At 34.4% G+C, this 24239-nt stretch overlaps 1 protein-coding gene across 3 annotated transcripts in view; it reads left to right on the forward strand.

Moving 5' to 3' along the window:
• Positions 1 to 12375: 12375 nt before the first annotated feature.
• Positions 12376 to 24239, forward strand: part of pan (pangolin) — a 204652-nt gene continuing 192788 nt past the window's right edge. For all 3 annotated transcript variants that reach the window (XM_068768720.1, XM_068768722.1, XM_068768721.1), the window contains exon 1: positions 12376 to 12604. The gene's annotated coding sequence lies outside the window, so the exon portion shown is untranslated. The remainder of the gene's footprint in view (positions 12605 to 24239) is intronic.

A 24239-nucleotide genomic window follows, 5' to 3' on the forward strand; every position in this document is an offset into this window, starting at 1 on the left:
GTTTTGAGGAGGTTATTCGCAAACATCTCTTTCTGAAGCATGAGACATGACCACCAACAACAATTCTCCACGTGGCATAGATAGTCTTGTATTCACATAGATGTCACAAGTTCACAACAACCACGAACTTGAAATACTTCGCAGTGGATGTCTTCCGCCAGGCTGTTCCATACGGAATGCTTGTATTGACAAAGTTACTTGTCTATTTATTACGCACGAAAACAAAAATAAAAGGTTCCGATAGTCGTGTGTCAATCAAATGGCACACCAATTGTTGTGGCGGTGTTTGTCCAAACGCAGTGTCCTTTGCGGCGGCATTCTACGAAGCCTCGTGTGAGTTGCAGCTGCGTTCCCCGAAGCATTGTCCGTTGCCGCGTTCTTCGCGTGTTAAACACGATGGTTGTTCATAAGACATCACCGAACAATCAAATTGTTTCATCGGCTGTTCAAATAGGTCGTGGCTCACGGGTTAACAGTTCTGCGACGGGTGTGTATCTTCTAGTGTTCATTTCAATATGACCCATACGTGTCGAATTTAAAGCGACACTTTCTTCACCACCACTGGACTACCCACTTCTTGTGTGGTAATTTACAAACGATTTGATGTAGCCCGTTCTATCCATCGGTTATTCTAAGCGATCTCACTTTACTCGCAATGTCAGGCGGGATGAATGGATGTCATAATCATATCAGCCGACAAACACTCATTGAAAGGCACAGGTCTCCACAAAAGAGCGACACGATGATCGGTCCCGCGCTGCCCGCCTCCAGCGACTCCCCACGACTTTAACTACGCCGTCGGTCGAGCTAGAGGAGGGTCTACCCACGTCTACCGGCTGGCAACCGCCACTCAGAAACCTTGGTTATATACAAATATACGTAACATACTTCTTTGGATTTCCTAGTTCTATTTCAAAGATTTAGCAGCTTTCCCTGCTACTGCATATTCCTTTGCTGAAACTTGCCTTAGCCTCTTTGTGATGTGTTTTGATCTCTTCGATCTTACTTCACTAATGCAATAATGAAACACCTGAACACAGTGATACTTTACATTATCGACTCAGGACAGAAATGTCATCCGCTAAATTATTGTAAACTTGTCACCACAACGTGTCAACACCGTCATTACCATTTCAGCCTTAGGTCGTGCAATGCCGGACATAGGCCTCACTTTAAGAGGCCTTGTCAGCTGCCTGCATCCAGTGTCTTCCGACGACCTTGACGAGGACGTCTGCCCTTGTAGATGAATGCTCTCTGCTACGCTTGACGGCCCGTACTGGCCACGCCAGAACCTTAAAGCTCATGTATTGATATATCATGAATTATTTACACACACTATTCTAGACCACTTTACCTATGTTTGTCACACTACGTTACATTTTCTGCGAAATTTTCAATTACTCTGTATATCTGATCACTTTGAAATAAGTTACATTAATTAAGTTTGCTATTGAAATGCGACTGCCCAATAACTTCTGGTAGTACACAGAGCCATACAGAGTCTGCAAGGGCAGATAAACAATAATTAATTATAATACGTAGTAATCCTAGTTCAGAAAATTCTATTTACGCATTGCGTTTTTTTATTATTTTTAAAATCCATTGATTTTGGGATAGGCTGTACCATATATTAATTGTCAGCAAATTATATATACGTTTACCTCTAACCAAGCAGCTTGTATAATCGGGTTTGAGATATCTTAACGGTGATTGTCATGTTTAATTAAACTGATACCCCCTTACAGTGCGAACGTATTTTATCAACGGCCCATATGTTATGTCGTGTTTATAGATGTCATAATAAAAGTATACATCTTCGGGTCACGTGACTTTGTTGTAGTTTCTTTACTTATAACAAATACAATAGCATGCGGAAACCGGAGAACTGTAAGAGATTGCTTATTTGCGAAGAACCGCGTCACCTGCAACTCGAGCTGACTCGCTATTCATTGTAATCAACTGTTATCTAACACCTGAGCGGTTGGGCCTCGTACTTATGTGCTCATTTTATTATACAACTAGCGCGGATTAAAAATACAGTACTCTTTATATGTTTCATTAGTTGTTTTATAATTATTATCTCAGCAGTTAGATGTACGTTGTTGGATATGGCCTCTCTCATAGATTTCTTATAACACCCAATGGTAGCGGCCTGTTTTCAGCATCTGATAACCTTAAGACAAATATATATCTACCCAATCGGTGGACATCTTACGCTCTGCTTATCGTGTTTCGCAGTCGTCTCCCCAGACCCGTAAGACTACCACACTGCCACTTCAACTTGGTAATCCATTATGATGCGTGATGTGCATCCGTTCTGATCTTATTTTTCCTGATCCGACCTCAAGGAAAAATCCAGTCATAGCCCTCTCCATTGCTTGTAGAGCAATTATGATGTTGCCACCTCATACATTTCACTCCACTGTGTCAATATCCAGTAGTGTAAGTATTATGATTGAAATGATGATGGCGATGTCAGCTGTTGATAAAGGATAATGATAAAATAAATATATTCTACTTTGGAACTTTTAACTGAACTCTTATTGATTATAAATTTATTATTTAATTATACTTTCAATCAATTTTATTTTTGACTCTACTTTTGGTTGGTTTTCAAACAAATAAAGAAATAAAAATGTTCCTAAATCGACTACCAATGATAGCGTCTGTAAAACCTTCCTTTTTCTGTGATGTGTTGTACTACAATCATCAGATTGCGGACGTCTAAAAATAAACCTGGAACAAGGAACATCAAGCCCGCTAAATATGTGCAAGCGCAATGATCATAGAGTATAATAAAGGTATTGTCGCAAACCTGATAGCCTGCTTACAAACCAAGGTCGCCATCAGATAATAGCGTACGAGAACAAAGGAGAAAACCTCCGTTTCCTCTTACGTCCATAGCGTATTAGCATATTAGATTTAGCTTGGGAAGGAATTGCTCTACTGCTTATTAGTTAAAAATCTTTTAAACTTTAACGTGATTTTTTCAAAGCTGTTGTTTAATGAAGTTTTTATTTTTATTTTACCGTAAGTTGCCCTGTAAAGGATTACGTATTTTATGAAGCTTGGAGAAACATGAAAACGTTATTATTTCTAATGTTTACCTTGTATACATCGCTTTTTTATATTTTTTTGCATATAGACCATATTGTCGTAAATAAACTTACTAACCTTTCTAAACTTCTTACGCCATACTTAGGTATTGTTACATATATTATTACATTAAAGCGAAAAAGTTAAATTGCAGCCATGTGGTGCGTGAGCCTCGCGTTGGGAAACAGTGGCAATATGTTTTCTTTACTAAAATTCTCAAAAACTTTTTCTTTAACTCAGTTGTGTCCTTCCTGGTCTAACGGTGGAAAATGTAGAGGCGGCCATGCAATCTCGTGATGGCTCTATGATCCGGGGTAACGTTCTAGCTTGGCACTGTAAAGTAGTTCATACCAACCAGGTGTAACAGGTACCTCCAAATATGTGTTAAATGTATGAACAATAAATGTAATGTTGCAAAAAAAATGTAAAATATGATATAAATAAAATTGTAAGGAAACCTACAATGTAGTCGTTGAGGATGGATGTATTTCTAATGGAATGAAAGATAAAGACTGGGAAAATTGCAGAACGAAAGAAGCAGTACGACAGATAATATGATACGTGAAAGAGGAGAATGATAATAATAAAAATTTTTGTAAATAAATTGTTAGAAATAAAAAGTCCCTGTCCCACACAAGATGAAGACAAGGGAACGAGAGGTCCCCAATAGCAGGAACCATAAAAAGAAAGAAAAAAAACAGGTACCTCCAGCTGTTATTCTAGACTGAAAACTAAGACGTCGATGTTTGGGAGATGCGAAGAGTTGGTCAGAATGAAATGCTACAACTTCGCAACTACGTTCCGTCTTCGATATTGTCAGGTAGCAGGTAAGTTTTCTTTTATAAAGCTATTGCAACTACAGTACAGTGCTTTAAGAAACCACGCCGAGGATTAAGAGCATGAGCGTTGTCATCGCGAGTTACCGGCATACTGACGCATACCTAAATTGCGGTACAATGGTTTCAGTAGAACTATAACAGAAGCGTAGTTACGCTTCTGTTTCTTCCAATTCCTCTTTTCTTACTTTCAAATCCGGTGAAATTAATAATAAAACAGATCCTCGGGCTTATTCACATTCATGGTCTGCGGACCTTTAGCACTCCGCCTTTTTAAAATTAATAAAAAGCCAAGATATAAAGGCCTATAGTCAAAAACAGTTAATTCATTAAATAAACAGAGAACTATCTTACATTTATTCTTCTTTTCAACATTTCAAACATAAAATGTTCACTGCTGGACACAGGCCTCCATGGATTTCCTGAAATACCAGTTGGAATTGACCTTCACCATTGCTTGACGAAAATTAATGAGAATTTTCCACTTCAGAGGACATTTTATAGAAACCTACTTCAAACACCGATTAGTATAAAAAGTGAAAAAAGAAATCATAAATGAAACTGGATCTTACGGCTAAGTGTACTCGAGAATGGCTCAACCAATTCGGCTGTTCTTTAAGAGATGAAGAAAATATTTATAAAAGTTAAAATGGAACAATTACAAGACGGAATACCACATTCGTTTACCAACACAAAGAACATTGTAAATTAAAACACCTATCCTGATATATATTTGAAGTAAATTAAAACCACAGAAAAGCTTGTTATGACATAATCAAATAAAATATAATGAAATGTAAAGCAATATAATGACAATATAATTACACTTTTAAAGTCTTGTAGTGTATGAAGTAGAAAACCAATTTCTATATGTTTATTTTTATTTCAAAGACATTATATAAATTCATTCATAAGACATTAAATAAACACACTTTGAGCAGTGGTAGTCCAGAGGAAGATTACTGAGACTTGCGACCGGAGGTCACGGGTTCAATTCCCGGGATCCAACCTTAAATAATTAACACACTTTGTGCATTACATTACATTGGATTGCCGCTGCTCAGAAGTTTCTAGAGGATGTGCATCAGCGCCCTTTGCGTACCATAATACCACACTACGATTATCTAAGCGCCTGCTAAGCGTGGCGATTATGGGTTATCGCCTCATTAGTTTTTGGGGAAGCCTCTATCTTGCAGTATGCGTCTATGGGCTGACAAAACGAACAAACGAAATAAACACAAACACACAGGATTTTCCCTTTGTGATAACTTAGGACTATTTTAATTCCTCTTTTTTCAAATAGTGCAATTATTATTATCGTTTTTCTACTTTGCTTCCTTTAATTATAATAATTGTACACACTCAGTCCAGTTTAATTCATTAATTAGTATCTCACTGCGTTCTGTTTTAATATAAATTAAATATTAATCCTCTTTTTGTGTATTTTGTTTGTATCGTTTCAGCCGATATACGCCTACTGGAAGACATAGGTCTCCTTAAAAGATGTCTATGGGAGATATACCGTAATAACCACGCTTGGCAGGCGTGTTGGCGAACGCAGTGTGGTATTATATTACGAATAAAACGCTGCTGCTCATCCTCTGGAAACTTATTTATGAGCAGTGGCAGTCGTATATGATTAACGCACAAAGTGTGAGTTGTATAAGATTGTACCCCGGGAATTGAACCTGCGACCTACAATGCCATGTCTCAGTCTTCTGCTGCCGTGCTACCACTGCTCGTGGTATCGTGCGTATCTTTATACGTAGTAAACTTAATTTTGAAAATGCATTGCCCTACTATATGCATACCCCTATATTTTTAAGTTACTTATTATTTTAGAAATCGTTTATTTTTTTATGGGGTGTACAGTACATTAATTGATAGCAAATAAGCTGTGTTCTCCCCTTTATGGCTTTTTTACTGATAACCAATCACTCTACGTATTAAAGAAAATCACTCATTTATATAATAAATATAAAAAATAAATCTATTTAAAAAAAACTACATACGATCACGAGTCTTATTCCATTACCACTAGGCTACCAGCGCTTACTAACGTTTGTCGGTATAATGTACTACAAATATATCCTTATAGTCAAATAAAGTGATGAATTAAAAAAGACAAGAAATTATTTTTTTATAGCATCGTGATACGGCAAGAACTTTTGACAGCAAGAAGTCTGTTAAAACAGATGTTACTGTTATACCGATATATTATGTTATAGGATCAATCAAGAGCGAAAATATATTTTTTTAACTTTTTTTAAAAGTTTTTCTATAATATAAAATATAATTAATTAATCAAAAATTTCTTGATGAAAATAACTGGGATTATTCGAAAATTCTTTATTAATCTATGTAATTAAATTCATTTCAACATCATAAGATTTTTGCAATGGAAAATTAGTTCTCAGTTAGAAACTTTTTATCAAGACTAAAGTCTTATGCTTATTTAGAACCATATTGCAGATATGGCATCGACAATACAGTGATTTAACGATGAATTACACTGTAAAAATTCCACAGCGGGTTGGGATTCCCCGATTTAGAAACTTAAGCGAACAAATATTATGGCCATGTTGAGGTCTGCAGTGTTGATTTATAATAAGGATGCTATTGGAAGCTAGACTTTTCTAAAAACAACGTAAACTGTTGAAGGTGAACGATAGAAACCGTAAGAGGTCCCTGAACCCCCTTTAATGCCACTAAGGTGTTCATACACCATTTATAGTGCGACCGGCAGTATTTGAAATATATTGGTTTAAATTTCTCCTACTTGTCATAAAACAGCTTTACTGATACAATACTGACAATGGTCATAAGCTGAGTTTTATTACCTGTAACAACGACTGTTCAGTAAGATCGCTTCACCCGGATGGCCACCGGGGCGGAGTGGTATCAGCGCAATGTAGACCTCCACAGCGACCTCAAACTCCCAACGATCCAGGAGTTCTTTAAGACCTGCTCAAAGACTTACTTTGAGTCGGCGTCTTCAACCCAACCCCCACATACCGAGCGCCTCTCGCTTCTCCCCCCGTAACTCAGCAAAGGCCAAGAGACGTCCTAAAGATGTAATCCTAACGTCCATCATTGGGTTCCCACAGAACCCTCGCCACACCACACCCGCTGCAAACATTCACAACATTATAAGGGCTAACCTCACAGCACTACCAGCAACCACTACACCCGCGACCCTCCATACAGGTCACCGGGTTATACATAATATAACTAAACATACCACGCCACAACACCCGTTTTTAGTGAGCGGCCGCCAGTTCCTTAGCTGCGAACAGGGCAGGCGAACCGTGATTGGATCCGGATCCCTCCTCGGCTTGCCTGTGATCCACACTGCCGTTCCAAGCCGCATGCACACATCAGGAACACATCATTACACAGCATACATGGGTAGAGTCCTTTGCTACGTGCAAACGTCATCGTGCAACTGTTACGCGTCCTACCAGCTTTATTCTTTAGTTTGTTAGATTTTAAGCTCTCAGACCCTTCCGTGAACTCAGCTCAGATGAAGCTGTAAAAGCCTTCGGGCTAACAGCACCTACATCAACAGAGAATAAGTGTTCAGTAGGGACAACATTTAACGGCAAACTTCAAATTCAGTGTTTAAGTAAGTTAATTAAAAATAAGAACCTGAATATATTAACAAACATTCCTCATCATGATTTCAACCGTAAAACGTCTAAATCTGGACACAGGCCTTACCCGGAAACTTCTAATAGAACCAGTTGGAAGCGGCCGGTACTATTGCTTCCGATAACCTAAAAAAGGTTGTCCAGAATCTTAAAGCCCCAGCGGCCATTCGTGCTATATGGCCAGTTATAAACAAAATATATTAAACAGAAAATACATCATTAATAAACATCCCTAATAATATGTAATAAATGCAAATATTAAAAACACAATAAATAAACACAAAAGCATCTACAGACGTGAATTATTTCAAATTTTTTATCGCCCGATCACCGGTGATAAAGTGGGCGTAGCAACGTTATTTCACATGAATCAAAGCGCATGGGGTTTTGCGCTTTGATAAAATTTATTGTTGTATTACCATAGAGAACTGATTCTTTATATTAAAAGATTTTATTTTATTTACGTAGCTAAAGTAAGACGTAATTTTCTTGTCTAAGTTCGTATAAATCTTAAACATTATTTATATATGTAAAGCGTTGGGAAAAGATCTTTTCACCTAATAGCTCTTAAGGCATTACGACGAAAGCCAACAACCAATGTGTCATGACCAGTCATGATTAGAGGTACGGAATTTTCGCAAAAAAAATCAACAATTTCGCATTTATATTTTTCAAAATTTGCAAATTTCGCATAAATTTCGCATAAATTTCGCATTTATAATTTAAAATACAAAAAAAATTATTAAATTAGATTTTTTACTAAGCAAAAATACTTATTTGTTATCTTTATTACTAAATATGGAAGTAAAGTTTAACAAAATAAAAAATGTAGTGCAAGTTTTAAGATTTAAAGTTTTTAATTAATTGAAAGACAACATTGTATAAATTTCAACATTTGACTCCTTAAGCGTCGTTCTTGGGTCTGTTACGACGACATTATATATGCTGAAGTAGCGTTCAGCGTCCACGCTGTTGGTTGGACTCCAAATACTCTGTAATGCTGCTTCAGCAAAAGACGGAAAGTTGCATTTAACAGTCGACCGTTTCGTCTAAATCGAACTTCACTCAAGTTCAATTAGAGCGAGTTGCAACTCAAGATATTTCATATAAATTTTTAAACATTATACAAAAAAGTACTAAACATTTCGCATTTATTCGCATTTATGGTAAAATTTCGCATCTATTTCGTAAATACGAAAATTCCGTGCCCCTAGTCATGATTTACGGCACAGAAATGCGGTCTCTCACTCTGAACCTCTTTTGCAAGCTCAACAAGCCAGAGAGAGCTATAGATTCACGAATAAGGAAACCCGTGGACGGACGAATGTAACCGACGCAGTAAAGAGAATTGAGAAGTTACTCTAGTAGTGATAGGCACATAGTGCGCAGAACAGATGGCCGCCTTAGCTTCAAGGTTCTGGATCAGAGACCACGTACTGGCATTCAGCCTTTGTATATCCAGCAGCGGACTTGCTACAACTAAAATGATGATGATATTCACAGCCCGTATAGTTAAAGTCAAAGGTTATTCGTAAAATTAAAGCGAAAAATCATCTTAAATAATTTGAATTCAAACGTTCATCCAGCAATACATGTATAATTAAATAAAAATCAATAAAACCATTAATTACTTAAACCTGAAGTGACATTAATACTTTAATCTAGATATATCGGACATTTATTACTGTTATTATTCTAATTTCACAATTACATATAAAATTACACAAGCGCTGATTGTTGACCATTAAATAAAATACCGACTTAAATCAATCCACTTTACCATAATTTCGCGCCAACTACATTATTTAAACATAATTATTTGCTGACCAAATCGTCTACAAATTACGTACAAATTTTTTCGCCGCGCACAAAATAAATATTTATTGTTAATTAAAACATACAAGAGTGCATACGCAAATGATTTAATTAGTACTTAACCGCAACAAAAACAATTATTTGTGTTATATTTGTTTATTAGTTATTTATATATATATATATATATATATATATATATAACTAACAAACATAATAACATAAATAACAACATATTTGTTTGTTAGTTATTTATATATATATATATATATAAATATATATATATATATATATATATATATATATATATATATATATATATATATATATATGTATGTATGTATGTAGGTATGTACAGATAATGTTATTCTAATTGAACTATGAACTGACAATAGATGAAATTAAAGAGGAAGTATGGTGTTTATAAATAGCAACACAGGTTTCGATTACACCAATTTATTTATTCAAAATCGATTTCCAACGATTATCACTTTGATATAGTCATTTACGTAATCGATCCGCGCAATTTCGTTAATTTTTTGGCGGGAAATAATTAGAACTATTCTTTTTCATTAATTAATGAAAATTATGTTATTTATTTATAATAAATATTTATTTATTTCTTTAATAGATACATTGGTGTTATTTTTATGAATATTTGTATATAGGTTTTTATATACAGATATTAATAAAACTCAAGAAAATGAGAAATTGATGTAGCGACGACAAACATATTTCATATGGAGGTCTCGATGGTACAATGTGGTACTGTGTGGCACTCGTAATAAACAAAGTGGTACCACTGGCGGTATGACTGATGGTCTCTCACTTTAGCTATCATGGCGAGCTCCCAGTTGCTCATCTAGCTATACAGTGGGCTAGGGGTTTTTCTACAAGATCTTATCCCGAATAGACATAGCCCAGCAGATTGGCAAATTGATGTGGCCACGGTGCTCATGGGACCCTAACATTCCGAAATGAAGACTACGGTTCAGCTGGTGTAGCATTGGACGTCACCAACTAGGTACAATCTTGATGGTTGCCGTGGGATATCTATAGGGGAGGACTACGTCCTTTGGACGAAATGATGATTTATTTTTATCAAATAAAAGACACAGAACGTAAAATGTGTTATCTAAATCTCTTTATCTAAGAAAGAAAAGCAAAAGTAATAATTAATTTTTTAGCTTACCTAATAAAAACATTTATCGTAAAAGTGCCCCAAATCATGCTTCATACGGTGCTCTATATCGCGATGCTCTGTACGTATATATACATATATATATATATATATATATATATATATATATATATATATATATATATATATGTATATAATATATAAATCAATTTATGTATGCGATATATAAATAAGAGATTTCCTCCTATTTAGTGACTCATCACGACATCTCTGGAAACGTGAGGCTAAAGGACATAACATTTAGTGAGAATATTCCTTTTGCCGAGTAGAAGTCAGCTAAGGTAGAATATTACAAAATTTCATACATTATTTCACAATTTAATGAAATACAAATAAGTATTAATAAAATATGTCGCTTAAATATGTTAGTAATAAAATAAATGCAATAGATATATTTATAAAAGTAAAAAAAATAAAAACATTTATAATTGACAAAGATTTGAATTTATATCCGAAGAGTAGCAAATGTGAGGTTAAGATTTTAATCTCATTCCTTAACATATCACGGTATTGAATCTTCTTTTGCAGAGAACAGAAATGATTTTATATTACAGGTTTTTCTATTATTTACATCTATAAAGTTTTTATTGTAGTGTTAAAACTGAAATAATTTATACATAATTTAAAAATGTGTCAACATGAAACAGTTCTCATAAGGATTCAAGATTTTTTAAATCAACAGTAATTGAACGTAATTAAGGAAGACCCGTCTCCGAGTAAATGATACAGTGCCGCCAAAATAACGAACCGAAAGCTAAACAAACTACATATTAGCCACCAGTATAATTTAATATTGCCTGAAGCTCGACCAAAAGGCGTAAGATTCGAAAAAAAGAAATCCTTCCGCAAAGAATTTAGGAGTGTCCGCGGCTGAGACCAAATCCGACCTGCTCCTTATAAATTTTGTGTAAGATAACAATATGTGCGTGTGGGTGTGTGGGTGTGCGGTACACTCGCTGACGACTATAGTTACGGCACGCAATAACGCTAACAAGCGAGTGAGCGAGACGGATGGATGATTGTAGAGCGTCATCCCGGTCTCACCGCTGGCAACATGGCGCGCTGACTCGGGCGCAGGCTCGAATCGTATCGCCTGCCCACTCAAGGTTCGCTGACTGCCGTTCTTTTGTTTTTAATGTTGCCATATACGAGAAATTACCTAAAATTTAGGTAAAATGATTTTCATAATAAAGTTATACTATATTTTCTGTCAAATATATCTAGACATAAAAGGCTAAATGTTTTGTTGAATAAATAAATAGAGTATAAGTCTGTGATGTGGGATACAAAAAATAATGTTTGTTTTTATAGCAAGAAAACGTCTATCAGTTACGAGTGATCGTTTTAAAATTAAGAAAAATTCTAAAAGAAACTGTGTTACAATAAAGCATCTATTGAGCTTGGCCACGAGTTTATTTTTTAAGGGTAAAATAATTAAACGCGGTCTTCAACAGTTTTTATTCTCATAACCGCAAAATGATAAATTTCTTTGTTACAACGGTAATGTAACAAAGCACCTAATAGCATTAACTTAACAAATTTATAGAATTTGATCAAATTTTGTAAATTTCAGGTATATTCTGGCCACCCTGAACCGCAGACGAAAACAGCGTCAAGCCGAGGACCTGCTCAAACCGAACGTCTGCATACCGATCGTTGGTTTTTTATACGCGCACGTCGGTGCACGGCTCTGTGCCGGTGTGGGTGAGCGGCCGCAGCGGTGTGCGTGTCGGCTCGTTCTCGCGCGCGTCGCACCATTGTTGTTTGCAGTAGACTCGCGGCGCTTGGACGGATGTGGTTCGCTTCACGCTCGCCGCCCGCTCCCGACCAAAACTGCCGGCGATAAACAAAATAATGAGTGTACCACATAACGTGCATCGCGAGTGCAACAAGCGACGACAGTGTGTGATAACGAGAATGTAACGTGCGTGTTGTGTTAAACGTAGTGCGTTTTGAACGTGTTTTTGGAGTTCGCGGCGCGTGGACAGCGCCATGCCCGTTGTGTTTAGGTATGTGCCGACCGATTAATTATGGCTCATCAGCGTTTTAGGGGTCGCTGGCCCGTAGTTTGTTACTGCATTAGTAAGAGAAAAGGGCACCGCTTATGCGCCGGTTCGAATCACGAGCATGTCTTCTACATCCGTCATTTCACTTCATTTTATGTGCAAGCGGCGCCGTCGGCTTGTTATCAGTCTCTAGAAGTGTGTCGGGTAATTTATAATGTAATTAAATACTTTATCGTTCCCGGTAAACTGATCGTGCCGCGTGAACGATGAACTTTGCATTTATACACGTCCAATGCAATTTCTAACAAACCCAACAAGACGCCTTAAGTCATGGAAACAATTTTAAAATTATATGAATAACGAACTCCGAAGTGTAAGAAACGTGAGCGCTGTGTTATCAGAAATTAAAAAAGAAAACGTTATTTTCACGTCTAACTTTATCAACAATTCTTTTCTACCTACTGTAATAAGTTTGATTAATAAACGAGTGGCATTAATTAAAAAACAAATATTAAGAGTGAGAAACTAGAATAGTTAAACTGACGGCGAAAAATGTTAACACGTATCTGAGTCCAAAACAAACGCTAAAATTTGTTAAATATATAATTTTTTAAAGGGAAACTAAATTAAAAAGATGTATAGTTACAATATATAAAATATTTCGATAAATTGGATGTAAATCAAAAATTGTAAGTCGATCATTAATATAATCAAAATAAATAATGTAAAGGTGATAAATACTTAAAAACTCCAAGTTACTTTCATAAATTAATGTATATTGTGTAGATAGCAAGAAAAAACTAATCTAATAATAATCTCTGTAAATTTTTTCGCACAAATGGTAATATTCCCGCCAAAAGTATGCGCGGCTTTGGCAGAATATGAATAGTTGAAATATTATGGAACATGAATATTTAACGATTTAATATTTTACATAACATGCATATATTTTTTAATTATAAATACAATACAGAGATGTTTTAATTCATTATTTTAAAAAATACTAATTCATGTTACCGAAACTTGTGTTCTGATATATCATTTTCTGTGCTAATTTTAGATTGTTCTTGCAAAGAAAAATTTAAATTAATTATCTTTTTCTTATTTATATTTAAAAGTGTTTGGGTTTAGCTAACATAATATATGAAAACTTTTTATCCAATCAGTATTATAGCCCTTGTTTAATTAAAAAAAGAACCATTATATTTTTAAATAATTATATTTTAAAAGAATATTTGTTGGTCAATTAAAAATAATTTCGTTTTTTTTATAATGTGTAGCTTAAAATTCGAAAATTTGTGAGTTTTAATTTTTTTTTAATAGTTTATGAATCAACTTTATATATATGTACTACATTGAAATAAAAATAAATCTCTTCACTTGTCCGACATATTTCTTTATACATTAATAATAATATTAATTTATATGATAAATGGATTTTAAGTATATGCCTTTGTTCTCTATAAACAGCTTATTTGTAACAATTACTAAATACTTAGTAGTTAAAGATGAATTGGGGAATTATTATTACCGGCGGACGATACAATGACAGCCTAAGAAAGACAATGTTGATAATTGTGATGCCATTTGCTTTTTTTTACATTCCCGCGCCTCAATAAATAAGGATATAAACTTTTTGACGTTCTTCAAATGCACCTGCTCTATAAAAAGGTGGTTCGCCCTTAAAACATCGTTTCTTTGATATAATAAAATTAAATGTTATATCATACATTTTATTAGCCGCGTGACGTTAAAGTCATGGTATCAAGTGTCGTGAACCAAAACATATATTTTTTATATGTGGTAGTCGATGTCAAACTAATTTGTGCTATATGCAATAAAAAAATATATATATCTTTGCGATCTCTAATTTACTTTCGGGTCGGCACTTGTTTTGCCTCTAGTCTTGTCTTGGTTCTGAGCTCTGTGAGCACTCCTGGTTATCAGCGGGCGGGAGTCTCGGACTCTCGTTTTGATTTAGCAATTTCAAGAACCATATGACCGTTTCCTCTCCGCATAAGCGCTCGGACAGCAGTAGTCATCGCTTATAATGTACTGACTGGAAGCAATATAGTTTACTTTTATTTATTTTTTATCACAATAGTCGTTCCTAATGCTCATATTTTCTCTCTCTTGATTAATTATTAATATCACTTGATGAAGATGAAAGTAACTGAAATGGTTTAGAGAATTAACAAGCTGAAGTGCCAGTGGACATGGAGCGCTTAAGAGATAGGGCCTTAAGGTTCTGGAGTGAAGACAATAGATTGGCAAGCGCAGCGTAGGACATCCTCGTTAAGCCATTTTAAATCAGTTCTATTGGAAAACTACGAAGGAGATGTAAGCCCAGCAGTGGATGTCTTATGGCTGAAATGATGATGATCAGATCTGCTTTTTGGTCTCTTATTCACTCAGGTCTTTCCGATGCTTCACTTTGGTTACCATGCGGTCCTTATACTTACCGTAGAGATTATTTATTACAATAAGCTTTTTTTAGCATAATCCTTATTATTTCATAACCTTTCTTAAGCCGTACTTAACTTTCAATGGTTAAGAAAAAGGTCAGAGATAAAAATATAAGCCGCAGTGCGTGGGACAAAATGCCCCTTTCTTGACACTTCTAGATATATTGCTTATGATTATTGTGCCTATATATTTCATAAAACAGAAATTTCAAAAATGATAAATATACTGATTATAAAATATAATTGTAAGTTATCTAATTCAAATTAAAAAAAATCTTTATGACGATGGACGGATTAAATCACTTATTGAAGTAAAGTTGAGTCTACATGTTCGGATAAATTCGATAAATGTTTTAGAGCGGATAGGAACAGGTGAAAATATTCAGCTCGATATATTTTTTTATAAGTAATATTTGAAAAATATATCTTTAATTAACGTTAGTAATAGCCTTAAGCTAATATATAATTTCCACAGTATGTTATCTCCTAAGAAGTCATTTTGATTGAAATGGTCTTTGTTTTTTTTTAATCTATCGATAGGAGTTTTGTGAATATTATCTGAGATACTATTGTAAAAATCTATACATTTTCCATATAAAGCTTTAATAATTTACTATACACATAATTAATTTAGGATATAAGATTCATAAAATTTTAATTAAAACTCTGATTCAGCTTGAAGACGATGGAAGAGACAATGTATGTCTTTCTATAAACTATTACTATGTATAACTAGTGTGTAACTAACACATGTGTTTCAGGTCATAAATATGCTATATTCCATAAGATGTTTTCATTAAACATTTATTATATACAATTAACAGAATGAACCTTTTCGCGAATCAAACCAGCCATATATATTCGTAAATTAGTCTTTATAAAATTACTTCCAAGGAAATTACTAATCTAATGATAAAATCAAAGTGTTCTCATCTATAATTTTAAACGTAAATAAATTGTAATATATCCAATTTTTTTTATTACCTTAACAAAATAAGTTGTGTAATATTTCATCTTCCTTTATTATTTACTGACTGTCCCCCGCCCACCTCTCGTGTCTTTATCTTCATAAAATCCATTCCAATATATCTTATTAATAATCCATATATATTATTTTTAATTTACGCCCCCTTAATCCCTTTGTGAGAAGAATTTCGTTATATCCTCTCTTAGCTGCGAAAGAAACACATTAAAATTTCAAGATTCATAAGCCTTATGGTTCCAGAGATATCGTATGAGTCAGTACATAGGGGGGAATCTCTATATATAATACAGGGTGGCCCATAAGTCCTTTGATATGAAAAAAATTTATTAAAATAAAACTAATTACATTATGAATTAAATTTTTATTTACAAAAAAAGCTTAAAAAACGGGAATTATTTTTTGAAAATAACGTCTTCTAAATGTAATCCGTTGCGATCACGGCACTCTTGCAAACGACGTCTAAAATTGTCGATGACTGCGCGGCACGTCACTGCTGTAATGCTTGTCATTTCTCTGTGGATGTTTTCTTTTAGGGCCTCAATTGACCGCGGGTTTGTGTCGTATACTTTAGCCTTAAGGTAGCCCCACAAAAAAAAATCCATCGGGGTCAGATCTGGACTACGTGGAGGCCAGGAAATGTCTCCTCTCTTAGAGATCACTTTGCCAGGAAAAAGTTGACGGATAACGGGCAAAGCAGTGTTAGAGGTGTGAGAAGTGGCCCCATCTTGTTGAAACCACGTCCTGGCATTAAAGCCTGAAAAGTTTTGCAATTCTGGTATGAAAAACTCTTCGATCATAGCCACATATCGCTCCGACGTAACAGTAACTGCGCGCCCTCTGCCATCCTCAAAGAAGTAAGGCCCTAGGATACCATGGGCTGACATAGCGGCCCAAACAGTCACTTTCGGACTATGTAAGGGCTTCTGATGCTTAAGTTTTGGATTGATGGGGCTCCAATAGCGGCCATTTTGTTTACTAACATGCTCGTTAAGATGGAAATGAGCCTCGTCAGAGAACATTATGTCATTGAAGGAAGTAAACCGATTCAACATTTCATTCGCATAATTTTGTCTTTGAATACCGTCAGTTTCCTTTAATTCTTGAACCAACTGAATTTTGTAAGGGTGCATAAGTAAATCTTTCTTCAAAATCCGTTGTAACGAAGTCCTGGATACGTTTAATGCTCTGGCGCGCTTACGAGTTGACTGTGTCGGATTTTCGCGAATAGACTGTGTCACTGTGTCTATGTTTTGTTCCGTACGTGACGTCCTTGGGCGACCCAACCGCGGTTTATCTAACGTCGAACCGGTCTCCTCGAACTTAGCAACCCAGTTCTTAATCGTTTGAAGAGTTGGAGTGTCGTCAAAGTTGTGTAAACCTTTGTGTTCTCGAAATTTACGCCACGCAACGGTTGCCGAATTGTCGTTTTTATAAAACTCGCGCACACAAAACGCACGGTTCGCTCCGGTAAAACGCTTCATCTCGACTAAATTCCCAGAAACCGAAGTTACTCCCATCGCTTCCCCTGCACCGCTCACGCGCGCCCTGTTCGTTTTATTCAAATTTTACTTTTCAAAGGACTTATGGGCCACCCTGTATTGTTTTATCGTATCCTTGCAACTGTACATTACTATGCCGGGCACAAAAACGTCATGGGTTATTTATATCACCTTTATTCTTTTTAACAAAAATATAATTCAGAAATCCTTTTTTATTTTTTATGGCGCGCAGTAAAACGCGACAAGCGGGGTCACGAGTGGACAATTTGAAAACCGTGTTTCAGAACGCTTTAAAAAAGTTGAACACAGAAAATTTTTAGGCGGCTTCATATAATTTGTTATATTTTTTCTTTCTTTATTAGCTGTTTTATGCCTTTATTTTAAGAGGGTTTGTTCAACTAAGACGTTTTAACCCATCAGTTTTAAAACTCAATATGTTCCATATTCAAAATAAAACATTATTATATATTTTTAATTAAGATATTGTTTACTTAAAAGTATACACACTAAAGAATGATTGCCTATAGTTATATAAGGTTTAATTGGGTTAATGTATAATTATAAAGATTTTACACCTAAATACAGTCATCTCTTATTTATTCTATCGGAATGCTACAGGCCAATAACTTCTAAACGAAATATATTATTTCTGAAACCATAGATTTTTGTTTACGATATATGATAGACAGAACATGATAGAAACATTTATTCCGTTAAACCTTTTAAATCCATAATCAACTATTATTACTATATTTCATAATAAATTTAAGTTTTTTGATTCTGGTTTTCTAAAATTCTAAAAGTAAGTAATTCTTTATGGTGTTCACTTTTTGCAAAGTAATTTATGGAACCGTTTATATGAAAGAATAATTATTGAACTTGGCTCAGAGGTATACAAAAAGTTGAAAAAGCCCAATGTCTGGCCGTTTGGTGTATATTACAAAAGCGTAACATATGATGTCTGCATTATTCAGTGGCTGTATTTATCGAGTAATTTATCCTTAACAGCATTTGCTTGACGCGAGAAATGAATTCATTTAATTATTTAAATTAATATAATTCATTCACCGATATAATTATGTCGAATAATATATACAGTGTGATTGGTTACAAATGTAAAAGCTTTAAAGGGGTGAATATATAGCTGCACAGCACATTTGCTGCACTTTATCAATAATTAAAAAAGTAATAATAATACAGTAAAAGCGTTTTCAAAATTCGGATTACTATATATCAACATTAGTTAGTGCTTACAACTTGTACCTGCAGGCTTTGTACTATACTAGAAATAATAAATTAGTGAAACACATTTGAGAGTGATTATTTTATGCAGGATGATTAGAAATACATGTAAATGGTTTAAAGCCTATAGATTTTACACCTGTAACCAATCACCCTGTATAATTTAATCGTATCAAAAGCTTATACCTAACATAGCATACGTTAACCGGCGCTTACGCCGGACTAGATGCGTTCTGAGAAGCGGTCGGGCCTTCGTCTTATTTCGGTGGTTATCTACAATGAATTATTCATCGTATCACATCTTATACACGCCAAGCGGCTACCATGGTGGCTAATTAGCTTTCAAAAAATACATTATATTTAGTACGTCTATTATTTAATCGTTTCTTCTAATTTAAATCATGAGGTCTATAAAAGATTCAAAGTAATTTAAAATGATAATTCTTGCTGGCGGGCACTTTCATTAATAAAGTGTTAATTTTTGTTAAAAAAAATTAAAATGAGACCTTTTTTAAACTTCTCCCTCAAAATAGTAGTTATTTAGTATGTGTCACGTCTAGTTCAGAACCATATGGCTTTCTTCGTCAGAACATGTTAGGTGCAGGCCTCTTCCAACCGGATTTTTCGAAAATATAGGGCAGTCGATATCTTACGGCTAAAGTGGTACTCTAAAGTAAGAATAGGATATTCGGATGCACATCTACCAGACTTGAAAAATAAAAGTCAATTCGGTATATTACGGAAAGAACTTTTGCATCAAAAAAATCTTGAGTTTCGAATGAGACGATAAACTACACCTGCTTATCCGTAGTGCCTTTTTTATTTCGTTCACATCTCGAAATAAACACCAATCTTACTTAATGCCTAAATTATATGGGAGAAATAAAAGCTTGTGTAATTCATAAAACTTGCATTATTAAATATGCGCACCTGGTAGATTAAAAATTTTGACTTATTTAAAATTTTAGTAACATTGAATTTAGCAGAGGCCCGAAGTGGCTTAAAAAGAAGTTCCTAATTGTATTTAATTTATTAGTAATTTAGTTATTAAGACCACCTCTATAATTTTATAAGACCAAATAACTTAATAATAATAACAAAATATACAATTACTCTGCCGATATTAGTAACACCAATATGGCTTCTATGTTTACAGTAACTGAATTCTCCGTAGCATCTTTATGTGATCATTTATCTTAGACGACTTATATGCATCATCTTTCTGCGAATTCAAACAAAAGAATCTATAAGCATTTTTTTAACTCACTGAATAAAACATCTATATAAATGACAGAGACGTGAAATTGCGATCGATAGAAAAATGTTGTTTTGACGAAAGCTTGTTTCTGTTTTTGCACAGAATACAATGACGCTGTGAATGTTTAAAGCACGGAAAATCACCCAAAAGCTTTAAACGGTGAATAAAAACAGTAAAAGCTTTAAAGACTCTACACCTATTTATAAATAAATTGAAATAAATTTTTTTTCTAGTGGAATGCGACGAACTAATATATTTTGACAATACAGTCTGTAGTATTTTGACAATATAGTATATATATATATATAAATTTTTAAATTATTACAATTTTCTGGAAAAAAATTGTTTTGATAGCTTGTACCATACGATGGCAGCAAATAAGCTTTATATTCACCGCTTTAAAGTTTTTACATTTACAGCCATGTGGCTGTAGAACTATGGCTGTATATGTAATCACTATGTAGAATAGAAGTTAAACATATACGCGGTTTCCCATAAATCAACGCCAAGCCGTGATCAATTAAAAATCTATGTTACGTATTTTTATCACCAAACACCATGTATACGTAACAAGGTATAACATTAGATATTCCAAATGCTTATCGTATAACTAGTAGGTTGAGTTTAAATGAATTGGCCGCTCCCTATTGGTAAATACCTGTATGTTATAACAGTATAAAGTAATTTATTGGAGTATCTTCATAAAAATGAGGTAGCCGAAATACCAGAGAAGTGACAAAGTAGTCCGCTTTACGTAGGCGCGTATAAACGCGTGCCGCACGCCATGAGAACCGGCGAGAGAGCGGGGAATGCTAATGCACGCGTGTTGGGCGATACGCACCCGATGCATACCGAATGCGGCCGCGATCTGCCCGTCTCTATTGCCATTACTTTTATTGTATTACTCTGACACGTAATTAGAACTTATGTTCCTAAAGCTAACAGGAGAATGTGTTGTAAACGTAATTAGGGACGTAAAGCACTACAGGAAGCAAACAAACGGCAAATTTGCAAATGTATATCGCATATACTAGCCGATTACAAAGAGATTGCGTATGTTGTTATTTAAAATCTATTGAATTAGGGATGTGGAATTCCATAGACGAAAGAAACCATGCAAATTTTCCCCGCGGTTTGGATTGGTAGTGGTAGTCGGCAGGCCACATAGGGCGCAAAACGGATGGCCGCTGGTGCCTAAAGGTTCTAGAGTGGAGATCATGGACTCTTAAAAGCAACTTCTTAAGGTCGTCAGATGTAGGCCGGTTTCAACCGGTCCTATTAGATATCCTCGGAGGAAGCCTACGGCCGACAGTGGACGTCTTACAGCTGAAATGATGATGAACATCTAAAAGTAGAAATCGAGTGTAATTATAATATTATATTAATGTGCTATATAATCAAATTTTAATATTTATGTATTTATATTGAAAAGCCCCCGAGTCCCACAGACAACTTACTGGAGAAACATAAAAATCTGATTGTGACTTGAAGAGTTTACGACTAAAGACGTTAAGAATTTGATGTGTTGGACCCGAGCATCACACGGGGTTGATGCTAAAATTCACAACTCCTCTGAAACTATTCCTCTGAAGTACCTGATGTCAAGAAGACATTTAGGAACATTTAGAAGTTAAAGAGAGAGGATTTTTGGATAAAAAGAAATTATTTTCGAAATAACAACAATGTTATTCTTAAATCTTTGTATAAATCATTATAATCTTTGTTAAGTAATTGAAGTTGTTAGACATAACAATTCAGAAACCTGTGAATCAGTAAATCCTCTACATGCTACATTAAATGGAATGTTATGGGACACTATTAACAAATATGAAGGCAATTTGAATTTATCTCATTCAAAGACATTTTTTTAATTTGCATTTTTAATTAAGCACGCGTCCTTGGTTTTGTTTGGTTAATTGGTATGTTCAACGTTACCAGCGATTCGGACCGTAGCGTTATAAATTTCTTCCACCCGACGGCATAATGAGCCGTTCCTAGAAAAGACAGGAACAAATGTCTACGCTGCATCCGAAAATGACGACAAAAATTAAAAACTAACTTATGTTTTGCTTACTAATATATAAATTTCAGGTATTTTGTTTCTTATGTCTATAGGTATTAGGTTTAAAATATAATTTAGCCACCTCGAGAATTGCAAAATGAATTGTTGAAATATCGAAGAGCCGCGCCAACTTTTTTCTGAACTTTTTTTTTCGACAAGGGCATGACTAAATTGTCCATGCAAGTTTTGATCAATTAAGGACATTTTTTTAAATTCTTTTTTGTTCTACTTAGGATGACTAAGGATGGAAATATTTTAATGTGTACAAAAAAAGGTATAACTTCGACTAAGATATATTTTTCTTTATTCTCAGCTTTACTTTTATTTGCTCTAACCAGCTGTCCCCTCATACTCAACACAATTTCTATATTTTTTGATAATCACCGTATTATTTACTTCTAGTCATAAAAACAAAAGGATGTGTTTACATCTGTGGCAAAATAAAAGTATAAATCTGTCTAGATAAATATACATAAGTTGTTGTTACTTCGCGTAATAAAAAAAAGTCTTTAAAATTGTATTCATCATATACAATATCTACAAACTGACAGTGATTATGATAATCAAGAGTTTTTGGATTATGTAAGTATAAATAAAGACATATATAGAATAAATTCCCCGCTTGTGAACACTTTTATAAATTTCTTTACAATTTTTAAATTCTATTACAATTCTTTTTCACTTGCTAACAATAGTGCTACGTGGACTTTGTCCGTCGGATTAATGTTATAGTGTAGTTAAGGATTCGATGAATACACCTTGAGTTTTTTTCCAGTCATGTGACGGGGTTTTTCCTAAATAATTAAGTCGATTGGTGACTCTATAAATGACTTGTGCTTCTGACATATTGCATACTCCGCTTTGGTCGTCGTAAAAGCTAATGAGTAATCACTCGAAGAATGATTGACGATGTCGTAAATAGCTTCTACAATATCTTAATTCGCAAATGCACTTAACGCCGTGAAAGGTTTTGAGGTGAAATATTTTATAAAAAAAATACTTTTTCTATATTGTTCGACAAGTATGTTCAAAGTAAAATAAAGATTTTTACGCTTCAAAAATATAACTACTATTACCGTGGTATGAGTTATTAAAATTAATTAAAAAAATGTTTCATATTCCAATTCAGTAAAATAAAAATGATGCTATAATATTTTGAACTATATTGTTACCGTAATTGAGGCATTGAGGTGGAAGGCGAGAGAAAATACCATGAGCGTCGCCGCAGCGAGCGTTGACGGAAAGTAGCGGTTGATATTTCTTCCGTATAACAATATCCCCCACGCACATAATTATGGCGCGGTACAGCGGTTTCGGTAGAACCATAGTCCTGTCTTGCACTATGTTCTTTTTTTTCTCTAGAACTTTAGTTATTGTAATAACCACTACTAGTGTATAATGAGTTTAAATTAAACGTAAATAATGAAATTGCAAATTGAATTACAAACAATTGTTTAGAGATATTTCAGTTTTCTTATTTAATTTAAATCGTAACACTCAGGCTTATAATTACCCACTACATCACTACATATCTCACCACCTATTTATTCAGTCAATGTAATTTAGGTTAGTTTGAAATTGAATTATTTATGTTTAGTTTATTTATCTCATATTCTATGGGAAAGTGAGAAAACCAAATAATTAGTTTATTAGGCGCAATACTTAAAACGCTGTACCTTTTGTAGAACAAATTTAATTAAAAAATGGAAGTTACTTCGTGTATCATTTATTTAAAATGTTATCCATAGGATCATAAAAATAACCACTGTGTCCCTCGTAACAAGAAAAGTACAATTTGAAAGAAATCAGAATCAAATTGAAAAACTACGACTTACTTAGTGGAATATAATATATATCTGATATTTGATACATCGGTAGTAAACGCCGATTTTGTTACCTTTCCTACTATAGTAGGTTCGAACATGTGGTTGAATCATCATCGTTTCTATAAAACAAACCTTTCATACTAGGTGTGGTCTAAATGTGAAAGAGTTAAGTACATGGTGAAACATAATAGGTGCTATTTTTAAACAACTAGTCTTTAAAACTCTGGAAGTATTGAACAGAATCCCACATGGCACGATAATAATAATTAGCGATGGTGTGCAGTCACACGACACTGCACCC

The sequence above is a fragment of the Battus philenor genome, unplaced genomic scaffold (genome assembly GCF_028537555.1).
Source record: "Battus philenor isolate CCGP_79_NKW_IND1 unplaced genomic scaffold, ilBatPhil1.0.hap1 SCAF_26, whole genome shotgun sequence".
Classification (NCBI taxonomy): Eukaryota; Metazoa; Arthropoda; class Insecta; order Lepidoptera; family Papilionidae; genus Battus; species Battus philenor.